This window comes from Phacochoerus africanus, chromosome 1, assembly GCF_016906955.1.
Source record: "Phacochoerus africanus isolate WHEZ1 chromosome 1, ROS_Pafr_v1, whole genome shotgun sequence".
Lineage (NCBI taxonomy): Eukaryota > Metazoa > Chordata > Mammalia > Artiodactyla > Suidae > Phacochoerus > Phacochoerus africanus.
In genome coordinates, this window is record NC_062544.1 from 65,058,469 (window position 1) to 65,069,938 (window position 11,470).

Sequence of the window (11,470 nt, forward strand, 5' to 3'; positions counted from 1 at the left end):
AAAAGACCTGAATAGACATTTTTCCAAGGAAGATATACAGATGGCCTGCAAACACATGAAAAAATGTTCAACATAGCTGGTTATAAGAGAAATGCAAATCAAAACTACCATGAGATGCCTCCTCACACCAGTCAGAATGGCCATCATTAATAAATCCACAAAGAACAAGTGCTGGAGGGGCTGTGGAGAAAAGGGAACCCTCCTACACTGTTGGTGGGAATGTAAGCTGTTACGGCCACTATGGAGAACCGTTTGGAGATACCTTAGAAATCTATACATAGACCTTCCATATGACCCCGCAATCCCACTCTTGGGCATCTATCCGGACAAAACTCTACTTAAAAGAGACACCTGCACCCGCATGTTCATTGCAGCACTATTCACAATAGCCAGGACATGGAAACAACCCAAATGTCCAACAGATGATTGGATTCGGAAGAGGTGGTATATATACAATGGAATACTACTCAGCCTCGAAAAAGAATGACGTAATGCCATTTGCAGCAACATGGATGGAACTAGAGACTCTCATACTGAGTGAAATGAGCCAGAAAGACAAAGACAAATACCATATGATATCACTTATAACTGGAATCTAATATCTAGCACAAATGAACATCTCCTCAGAAAAGAAAATCATGGACTTGGAGAAGAGACTTGTGGCTGCCTGATGGGAGGGGGAGGGAGTGGGAGGGATCGGGAGTTTGGGCTTATCAGACACAACTTAGAATAGATTTACAAGGAGATCTTGCTGAGTAGCATTGAGAACTTTGTCTAGATACTCATGTTGCAACAGAAGAAAGGCTGGGGGGAAAAATGTAATTGTAATGTATACATGTAAGGATAACCTGACCCCCTTGCTGTACAGTGGGAAAATAAAAATAGATAAATAAATAAATAAAAACATAGAAGTGTAAATAATCAGTCAACCTGCTGATAGTTACATGCATTGATTAGAGAATTAATCAAAATGATAGCATGGGAAATGTGGTGCAGTCCTTTCTTCGTAAATGCTACTTAGAGCTGGGAGTTGCTTAAATCTGAGTTGGCCTGTGACTCATTTGATCAATAGCATTTAGCGGAAATGATGTTCTGGGCCTAGGTTCTTTCAATATCTCTTGGAATTCTTCCCATGAAACACAAATGAGAAATACTGTAGAACCTACCAGAAGGTAAGAGATGGAAGCATGTCCTGCTAATGGTCCTAGACAAGATCATCCTAGATTGTCAGCCAGCTGACTTACAACTATGAGAAAGTCCAGTCTAAATCAGTAGATATACAATCTGATGCATGTTGACTGCAAATGTGTAGCTGAGCCCAGTCAAGATCAGAAGATAGACTGAACCTACCACTAGCCTTATGAGCAATAATGAGAGCGTGAAGTTCAAGTCCCTGTAGGTGTGTGCCTGTGTCCTCACGTATGCAGGCAAATGTATGATTATGTATCATGTAAGCCTTACTATATGCAGGCTCTGCTTTCCTGAGACATTCTGCCTGATAATGGACACTGATTTTCTCACAATTAAGCCATTAAAAACTGCAATTTAGGTAAATAGAGTGGTTATCTCCACTCTAAATATATACAATACCCCCAAAACTCAAACTACCACCATGCATGGTGTCTCTGAAAGCCATAAATCCAGGTACTATGTAGATAAGGAATATTTAAGAGACTCAAGTACTGCTTAAGAGATTACCATCAGAAAGATGAACTATTTGGGCCAGAATGTACCTGACTCTTTTACCAACTCAGTGTCCTGGCATGAGAGAGATAAATGAGTCCTTGCCCTTTTTTGTGAACTCCTCAGCTTAAACAGTTCTTATTTAGTGCTGATCAAAAAACCTATGGGACACACACTGTGAATATTGAGGTGGTTTATTTTTCCTAACTATTTCCAAAATGAGACCTCTACCCATTGCACACACACCTTTCCCTAAAACTTAAAGTTCACACTATTTGCACAAATGCCCTGAATCTTAGGAATATAGCTGTGTGTACATGCTATAGTTGACCAGGTAAATTCTGAAATGCTTACATGTATTAGAAAATTAAGAATGCTGCTGAAGTTCCCTTGTGGTGTAGAAGGCAGAGGATCCAGCATTGTCACTGAGGTGGCTTAGGTCACTGCTGTGGCACAGGTTCGATCCCTGGCCCAGGAAATTGCATATGCTGAGAATGCATATAAAAAAATAAATAATGCTGTCAAGTGCTCACTTCAGCAGCACATATAGTAAAAGTGGAATGATAAAGAGAAGATTAGCATGGCCCCTGGGCAAATATGACATGCAAATTCATGAAGGCTTCCATATTTTTCCATGACCAAATCAATTCTATCCCAGGTTCACAAGGATGGTTCAACATATGCAAATCAATTAATGTCATACACTACCTTAAAAAAAAGAAAAGTCAAAAACTACATGATCATCTCAATAAATGTAGAAAAAGCATTTGACAAAATCCAATATCCATTTATGATAAAAATTCTTACCAAAGTGGGTATAGAGGGAACATATCTTAACATAATAAAAGCCATTTATAACAAACCCACAGCCAATATAATTTACTAAACACATAAAAGCTGAAAGCCTTCTTTCTAAAATCTGGAACAAGACAAGAATGCCCATTTGCACCACTTTTATTCAACATAGTCTTGGAAGTCCTAGCCACAGCAATCAAACTAACAAAAGAAATAAAACACATCCAAATTGGAAGACAAGAGGTAAAACTGTCACTATATGCATATGACATGATACTATATATAGAAAACCCTAAGGACTCCATACAAAAACCACTCAAACTGATCAATGAATTCAGCATAGTAGCAGGATACAAGATTAATATTCATAAATTGGTTGTACTTCTACATACTAACAGTGAAATATTAGAAAACGAATATAAAAAACAATACCTTTTAAAACTGCACCCTAGGGAGTTCCCATTGTGGCTCAGTGGTTAATGAATCCAACTAGAAACCATGAGGTTGCAGGCTCCATCCCTGGCCTTGCTCAGTAGGTGAAAGATCTGGCGTTGCCATGAGCTGTGGTATAGGTTGCAGATGTGGCTCGGATCCTGCATTGTTGTAGCTCTGGCGTAACCTGGCAGCTACAGCTCTGATTAGACCTCTAGCCTGGGAACTTCCATATGCCGCCAGAGCAGCCCAAGAAATCACAAAAAAAAAAAAAATGCAGCCTAAAAAATTAAATACCTAGGAATAAAACAGACCAAGGAGTGGAAAGACTTATATTCTGAGAACTATGAAATATTATCAAGGAAATTAAAGAGAATTCAAAGAAATTGAATTATATTGCATGCTCCTGGATTGGAAGAATTAAAATCATTAAAATGGCCACACTAACCAAAGTAATCCCTATTAAATTACCCATGACATTTTTCACAGAACAAGAACAAACAATCCAAAAATCTATATGGGATCAAAAAAGACCCAGAATTACCAAAGAAATCCTGAGGGAAAAAGAAAGAAAAAAAAACAAGCAGAAGGCATAAATCTCCCAGATTCCAAACAGTACTACAAAGCTACAGTTATCAAGGCGGTGTGGTACTGATACAAAAACAAACATACAGAATGGATGGAACAGAATAGAGAGCCCAGAAATAAACCCAGATATTAGTCAATTAATCTTTGACAAAGAAGGCAAGAATATAAAATGGGCAAAAGAAAAGTTTCTTCAGCAAGTGAGGCTGGGAAAACTGAACAGCTGCATGTAAATCAATGAAACTAGAGCACACCCTCACACCAAGAACAAAAATAAACTCAAAATGGCTTAAAGACTTAAACATAAGATATGACACCATACAACTCTTAGAAAAGAACATAGACAAAACACTCTCTGACATCAACTGTACAAATGTTTTCTTAGTTCATTGTCCCAAGGTGATAGAAATAAAATCAAAAATAAACCAATGGGACCAAATGAAACATAAAAGCTTTTGCACAGAAAAGGAAATCATTTAAAAAAAAATGAAAAGACAACTTATGGAATGGGAGAAAATAGTTTCAAATGATGCAACTGTCAAGTGCTTAATCTCCAAAATATAAAATCAACTCATACAACTCAACAGCAAACAAACAAACAAACCCACAGCCAATATAATTTGTTCAATGGAGAAAAGCTGAAAGCCTTCCTGCTAAAATCTGGAATAAGACCTTTGGAGTCTGAAGCTAACTCTTGGTGTTCAGTGTCAGAACTGTATTTACTGTAACCTGTTGAAGTAGAAACAGAATACTATATGTATATTTCTGGTGACAAATATGTATCTTTAGCTGAGAGCTCTCTCCTGAGCTCCATGTGTGCTAGCCATTGCCTGCATTTCTCCTTAAAACTGAACTCATCATTTCCCTTTCTATCCACACTTATTCTCCCTCTGTTGTTCCTATAGTAGTAAATATTCACTCAATTTCCCAAACCAGAAATGAGCTGGGAATTGATCCCTCTTCCTTGTACACCCCACATAGCCAATCATTTACTTCTCTTAACTCTAGTTCAGGTAACCCACACTAGTCTTCATATGGTCTCTTATGCTCTTGCTCTTTCTTCAGTGATGCCATATTTTTCCTTCAAAGGGTTTCATTTGTCTTCAAAATAAATTATAAACTTTCATATATTCCTGCATATACATATGTATGCATGTATGTACATATATTAGTGTGTGTATATACATATATATATTTATAAACACACACACACACACACACAAAGACTATTCTTTCTCTGAGCCTCATCACCACCCTCATCACACACCACTTTTAGGATATCTTTAATTTGTAGCAAAAACAGCACCTCAGCAATCAGATACATTACAAGATACCAGTTCCTAACCCTATATTTGTATCCCTTCTTTTTTTAAAGATCGAAAAGATTTTTAAGAGAAATATAGTGACCTCGCCTCTCTTCCATCAAAGGCCTCTGCTTTATTTAGACCACTCTTCAGCTTTCCATAGTGATCACTTAAATACATCACAAACTCCTCTTGCACTTCCTCTACCTGGCATAATATCAGCTTACTTCTACAATCTCGACTTGACCATCTCATCTTCTAGGGTCCCTTCATAGACCTAAGACTTATTTGAAATCTACAGTCAGGATATGTTTCTAACATATCCATAATACTGTATACTGTTTTAAAATTCGTCTAAATGCATTACTGAATTCATGTCTTTCTGATACAGTAACCTCAGCAAGGGCTCAGAGGGTGCTTGTTTAAAATGCCCTAAGCTCTTAGAAATCTGTCACTCAAATTTAGGGAAATCATTGATCGATACATTGTAATTGTTCTTCCTAGAGTACCTGAAACCCATGAATTTGTTATTCAGAAGTATAATGCTTATTATGTACACATGCAAACATGCATTTCAACTAGAAATACTCTTTAGGTAGGGCCTCCTTTTATTCTTTTATTGATGACATGGCAAAGATTCTGGCTTCCTGATTTTTTTCCTGTGTTGTGCATACTTAAAAAGCAGGAGAAAATTAGAGAATATTTGTCAAACCTCATGCCTGCTTATCAGCAGTACCTCAGGTACTTTAAGTGGAAAAGAGGAGAAACTCACAGAAATAAAATCAGTGAATTTTTGCATTTACCATTTGTAGCAGCAGTGAAATCAAATGTATTTAAGAGGCAAAACAGTACACTAATAGCACCTCTTATTCAGGATAGTTAGCCAAGTGCTCAATTCTCACTTTCTACAGCATTATATGAACCCATTCTGTATCTCACTTCTTAAAATACAATACACAAAATAATCACGGCTGTTATTTATTAAAAGTTTATTCCGTTAGAAGTACATTTCATGAATTATTTCTTTCCAAAGACCCAACAAAAACTATGGAATAGATTATTAGTCAATAAATGTTTAGAGAACATCTACTATGGGCAGTAAATATTCTAGTTGATGAGTCAATAGCAAACATTAGATTAGATAGAAAAATACAATCTCTATTAGAATTTGCATGTTATCATGGGAAATAGACAATAACAAAATGAATAATTACTTACTGTCTTAGAAGCTGGTAAGGGCTATAGAGAAACATAAAGCTGATGACGGCTTTTGGAGAGTGGTTGTGATAAAGATTCTCTCCTTGACCAAACTCTACTTAGGCTCCTCTGAACTTTCTTCTCAAATAGATTCTGACTTTCAGATTTCCATGTTCATATCTGCATTGCCAAATTTTAGCAAAAATCCTGCTAAACCAGTTTAACCAGAATCCCCTAATCTGTTTCCTCGACCTCTGCCTTCCCCAGATAGTGTCTGATCACTCTGGCCTGCCTTCAGTAAGAAGCCTGGTAAGTAGGGTTAGCCAGAATCCCTCCTCCCTTTGATGGCTCCTCTTAGTCATTGTCTATATAAAGGGCTAGAAAGATCATAATACATTCCAATACGAAGCAAAAAATTGTTGATTTTATTTTTTACATTATCATCTTATCATTTTATTATTAGTGAAGAAAATTGAAAGGTTTTTTGATTTTGTTATATTGGTTTGAAATGCTTAGTGAAATAGCACCAGATCAACTACTTATCTATCTGTCTATCTATTATGTACTGACTATGATCTTTCCACTTTGTGTTCCCTTGCCTTTAGCCACTTTACACTGCCTGGACTTTCATGTGTCAATTTTATGTTGTTCTATACACAAAAATTAGAACTGGGGTGATCAATTCATAGCTCCTGCCAGGTTTACACTCTAGACAATCTATTGGATTTTTGAGAATGTAAATTAAAGTTCTTTTAGGCAAATATAGTATATAATATAGCATATACTCAATATAGCCTTCAAATAGTGGATGCAAGTAATTTTGACAATGAAAGAAAAGAGACAAGTTTAAGGAGATAAATACATACAATGGAAGAAAATGAGTCTTTTGGGTAGCAGACAGCAACAGTTGAAATAGCAAGGCTGCAACCCAAATTTCTCCCCCAAATTCCAGGCTCATACATTTCTACTCCAAACCCACTTAAATATTAAAAACAAAACAAAAAAAACAGGAGTTCTCCTGTGGCACAATGGGTTAAGGATCCAGCATTGCCATTGCAGTGGCTTGATTCGCTGTTGTGGAGTGAATTTAATCCCTGACCTAGGAACTTCCACAAGCCACGGGCCGGGCAAAAAAACAAAAACAAAAACAAAACCTTGAAACTTCTCAAATTTACTATTTTCACCAAACTTATTTCTTCCCAGCTTTCCATTTTTCAGGAGAGAATAATTTCATCCTTCTCATTGCTAAGGCCAAAATATTTGTACACATAATTGACTTCAGCACCTCACATGCAATTTGTCAGAAAATCCCTCTTTCAACGTATGTCCAAAATCTGAGCAATAGTCCATGTCCAGTGTCACTAACCTAGTCCGAGTCTTAACCATTTTTCACTAGGATTGTTTCAATATCAAATGATCGTGCTGCTTCCATTATTGCTCACAATCTTCACCACCAGTCTGTGTAAGTAAGCACAGTCAGCAGAGAAATCCTCTTAACAACGTAAGTCTATTCTGCGAAATTCTAATAAATACAACATATGCTTCCCTCACATATGTACCAGTTGACTTTAAAGTTTACATAGAAAAATTAGTATGAAACAATAGAAAACTCTCAAAGTTGAGCTATGAAGGTACTATAGATTTGTTGGATAGCAAAACCCATGATAAACTATCCTAATGACTAAAAACCCAAGGAATAGTTCAGTCCATAAATGTTCCCAAATAGAGCAAGAAATGTTCACATATAAGTAAGGTGGGATCTCGAACAGTTAAGTAAAAGATGGACCTTTCATTAAATGATGTTGGCAGAACTATATAGTCATTTTTCAAAAGAATACTGATATAATCAAATACATAAAACACATAACTTCTAGAATAAACATCAAATTGATGTTACCTAAATGTAAAAAATGAAATTATACAATCAAGAAACAAAACCATGTGTAGATTCCCTTTAATCTGGGTGCAGGAGAAGACTTTCTAAACTGTAAATAAAAATATGGATACATTAATAGATTAATACATTTAGATATGTAAAATAATTGCATTGGAAAAAAGTAAGATATTACATATGAAAAAATAAATGGCAAACTGGAACACATATTTGCAACTAATATACTAGAAAAAGAGCCCATCTCACAAATATATAAATATTTTACAATCACTTAATTGAGGTATAACTAGAATAAAAACACTATACATATTTAATATATGCAACTTGATGCATGGGGGATAAGCATACATCCATGAAATCATCACTATAATCTTTACTCTAAATATATCTGTCACCTTCCAAAGTTTCTTCCTATCCTCTTTATTGTTATTTTTATGTGTGACACTATTACAATATAAGATGTACACTCTTAGCAAGTTTTTAAGTATACCATACAGTATGATTAACTACAGGCTCTCTGCTCTATCTCCAGGACTTGCCCATCTTGCAAATAGAAAATCTGTACCCTTTGACTAATATTTTCCAGGTTCCCCCAGCCCCACCCCATTCCATGGCAACCATCTTTCTACTCCCTCCTTCTATGGGTTTGACTATTTAAGATTCTCTATGTAATTGTAACCTGACAATATTTGCCCTTCTGTATCCAACTTATCTTATTTAAGATAATGTCCTCCAGGTTCATCCTTGTTGTTACAAATGACAAATTTTCCTCCCTTTTCAAGACTGAATAATATTTAATTTATGTATACTACCACATTTTCTTGAAAACTGAGAACAAATACGAAACACATAATTGAAAATGTGCAAAAGCTGCAAGCATACACACATCACATGCATAAGATGAATAGGATACATGCACACACACTCAGATTTAAAAGCATTTCTTGAAAATTTGAAAGAGTGTTCCATACTCAAAACAAAATAAATAAAAATTAAAACCCTACTGAGATACCATTTATCATCTTTTTATGACAAAGTTTAAAAGCCTAACAGTATACTCTATTGCAAGCTATAGAGTAACAGGCACTCTGATGCATAGTTACTCTGTTTACAAATATGTAAAACTCCTATGTGTAGAACGTGACAATATCTTTAAAAAACCCTATTGTTTTACATTTATACTTTACACTTAGCAATTCTGTTTAAAGGAATTCACATTGAATTTATACCTCCAAAAGTATAAACATATGTAAATATATTCTTTGTAGCATTATTTGAAATACTAAAATATCAGAAACACACAAATCTACTTACAAACTTAGCCAAGAAGACTGATCAAAAACTATGGTATATATAGCCATAGAATATTACAAAGCTGCAAAATAGAATGGAACAACTTTTATGATAAGGAATGATTTCCAGGACAAATTTTTATCTTAGAAAAAACATGCAATTAGATAGAGAGATAGAAAGATAGATAGATAATTGATAAACTACTGGTACATATTGTTAAGGAAATAAGAAAATAAGACATATGAGCATGTATGTGTGATCTTCTTTCTGAAAAAAAGAAATTAAAATCATACACACAAACCAATTAAATCACTGATAAAAATAGCAATGTGATAATAGTTACAGAGAATGGAATGACACCTTAAAACTTGAACATTTAATTATTTCCAAAGTTAAATAAAACATTAAATTCAAAATATATAAAATGGGAGGGGGAAAATTAAATTTCAATAGAAGTAGAGAAAAAAACTACATCAAATTTATAATATACAGATAATCCATACACCTCTCCACACAAAGAGAATTATTCCAAAAAACTTTGTATACTGTATTTTGATTGTGCTTCCTCTATTGTCTACAGCATATAGTCTTAAGGACAAGAAAAGAAAAAGAATCTTGGGATTGGTTAATAGTATGAAGCAATTTCAATGTTATTTTGTACACATTGTAAAAGAAAATAAAATGCCTTGATATTCTTGGAAACTCAGATTCTCAGTATAAGAAAAGGGACCTATAAATATCAGTATGAGTAAAGTGAGAAAAACACTCAACTTTGGTGTTGGGAAGGTTGGAGTTGAAAGTATAATGAGAAATGATAAAAAGAGAGATGTTTAGATGGCACAGGCCACCAACAAGGCTAGAAGAAGTGCCAGACTAATAATGAGCATGACTGGATCCCAGTCCAGTCACAGTTTTGTAAACTGCTTGCAGCTTCTTTAATAAATCAGTGATTTCAGGAGTTCCTGTGGTGGCTCAGTGGTTAACGAATCCAACTAGGAACCATGAGGTTGCGGGTTTGATCCCTGGCCTTGCTCAGTGGGTTAAGGATCCGGCGTTGCTGTGAGCTGTGGTGCAGGTTGCAGATGCGGCTCAGATCCCTCGTGGCTGCCGCTGTGGCATAGGCTGGCAGCTACAGCTCCGATTTGACCCCTAGCGAGGGAACCTCCATATGCCATGGGAGTGGCCCAAGGAATGGCAAAAAGACAAAAAAACAAAAATAAACAAAAACAAAAAAAATCAGTGATTTCAGGTCTGGAGAATAAAAAATAACAACTAAGCCTCCAATAATTTTGTGTGTCAAAAATCAAGGATGTTCTCAAAAGCTCATGGACACATATCAAAAAAACCCTTTGAGATGCTCCAATTGTCTGGGTTCTGCCAGTGGGAGCATTGTGAGCTGGCGATGTTCCCTTTCGGAAATCCTTGCCTCAGGGTCTTCTTAGCTGTGAATTCTGCTCCTAGGGTTCTACCCATCTACCCACTGGCTTGTTCTAGGCTGGGTTCCAACGTTCTCTCTTGGATAGGTTTATCATATTCAAATTTTCCACGTCCCAGCTCTCGTGATCCTTCTCAGCAAGCTTTAATATTATGAAATTTAATTAACTATCCTGATTTGTCTCCCCCTTAGAACAGAGACAATTAACACAGGTAATTTTTTGCCTGTCTTATACGTTGTTACTCATTATTCACGAGACCTGGCCCAGTGCCTAGTGCCTAGTGCCTAGTGCCTGGCCTAAGACACACTCTCAGTTAATATCTCTTTTTGAATAAGCTTATGGACTCCTAAATCTACATTTTGTCTCTACATTATAGCCACTTCTCTAAATATGGTCATCTGTATTATGAAATAGAAATTTATTTCAGAAAGCAAATCCCTTGTGCACAGTTTGATGTTCCAAGTTATTTTTAATATGTTTCCTTCTTTCATCACTTCTAATAGGTAATCAAATTTCATCAATCCCTCCCTCCAAATGTCTGTAAATGTGTCATTTTTTATACTTGCTAACTCCCACCACCTCAGTTCTGGAACTCATCATCTCACACCTGGATTACTGAAATAGCCTCTCTTCTGGCAACGGTACACAAGTCATCTTCTGAATCATTCCCTCCTAAATGAGTGTTTAAATTCTCTAAATAACAACTTTCAAAATGTGACTTCCAAACTCAAAAATTATCAATGAGTCTCTATCTACTTATGAGCTAATATTTTCAGTATAGCTTTGAAAGCTCTAAGGAGTCTATTTCTACTTATATTCATCTCTTACCCTGGACTCATTCTACACCCTTT

General features: G+C 35.8%; 1 non-coding gene across 1 annotated transcript; it reads left to right on the forward strand.

Annotated features, from left to right (window-relative positions):
• Positions 1-2,208: 2,208 nt before the first annotated feature.
• On the forward strand, positions 2,209-2,315 carry LOC125113923 (U6 spliceosomal RNA). The gene has a single exon (XR_007131634.1). It is a non-coding gene; the product is annotated as a U6 spliceosomal RNA (small nuclear RNA).
• The last annotated feature ends 9,155 nt before the right edge of the window (positions 2,316-11,470 follow it).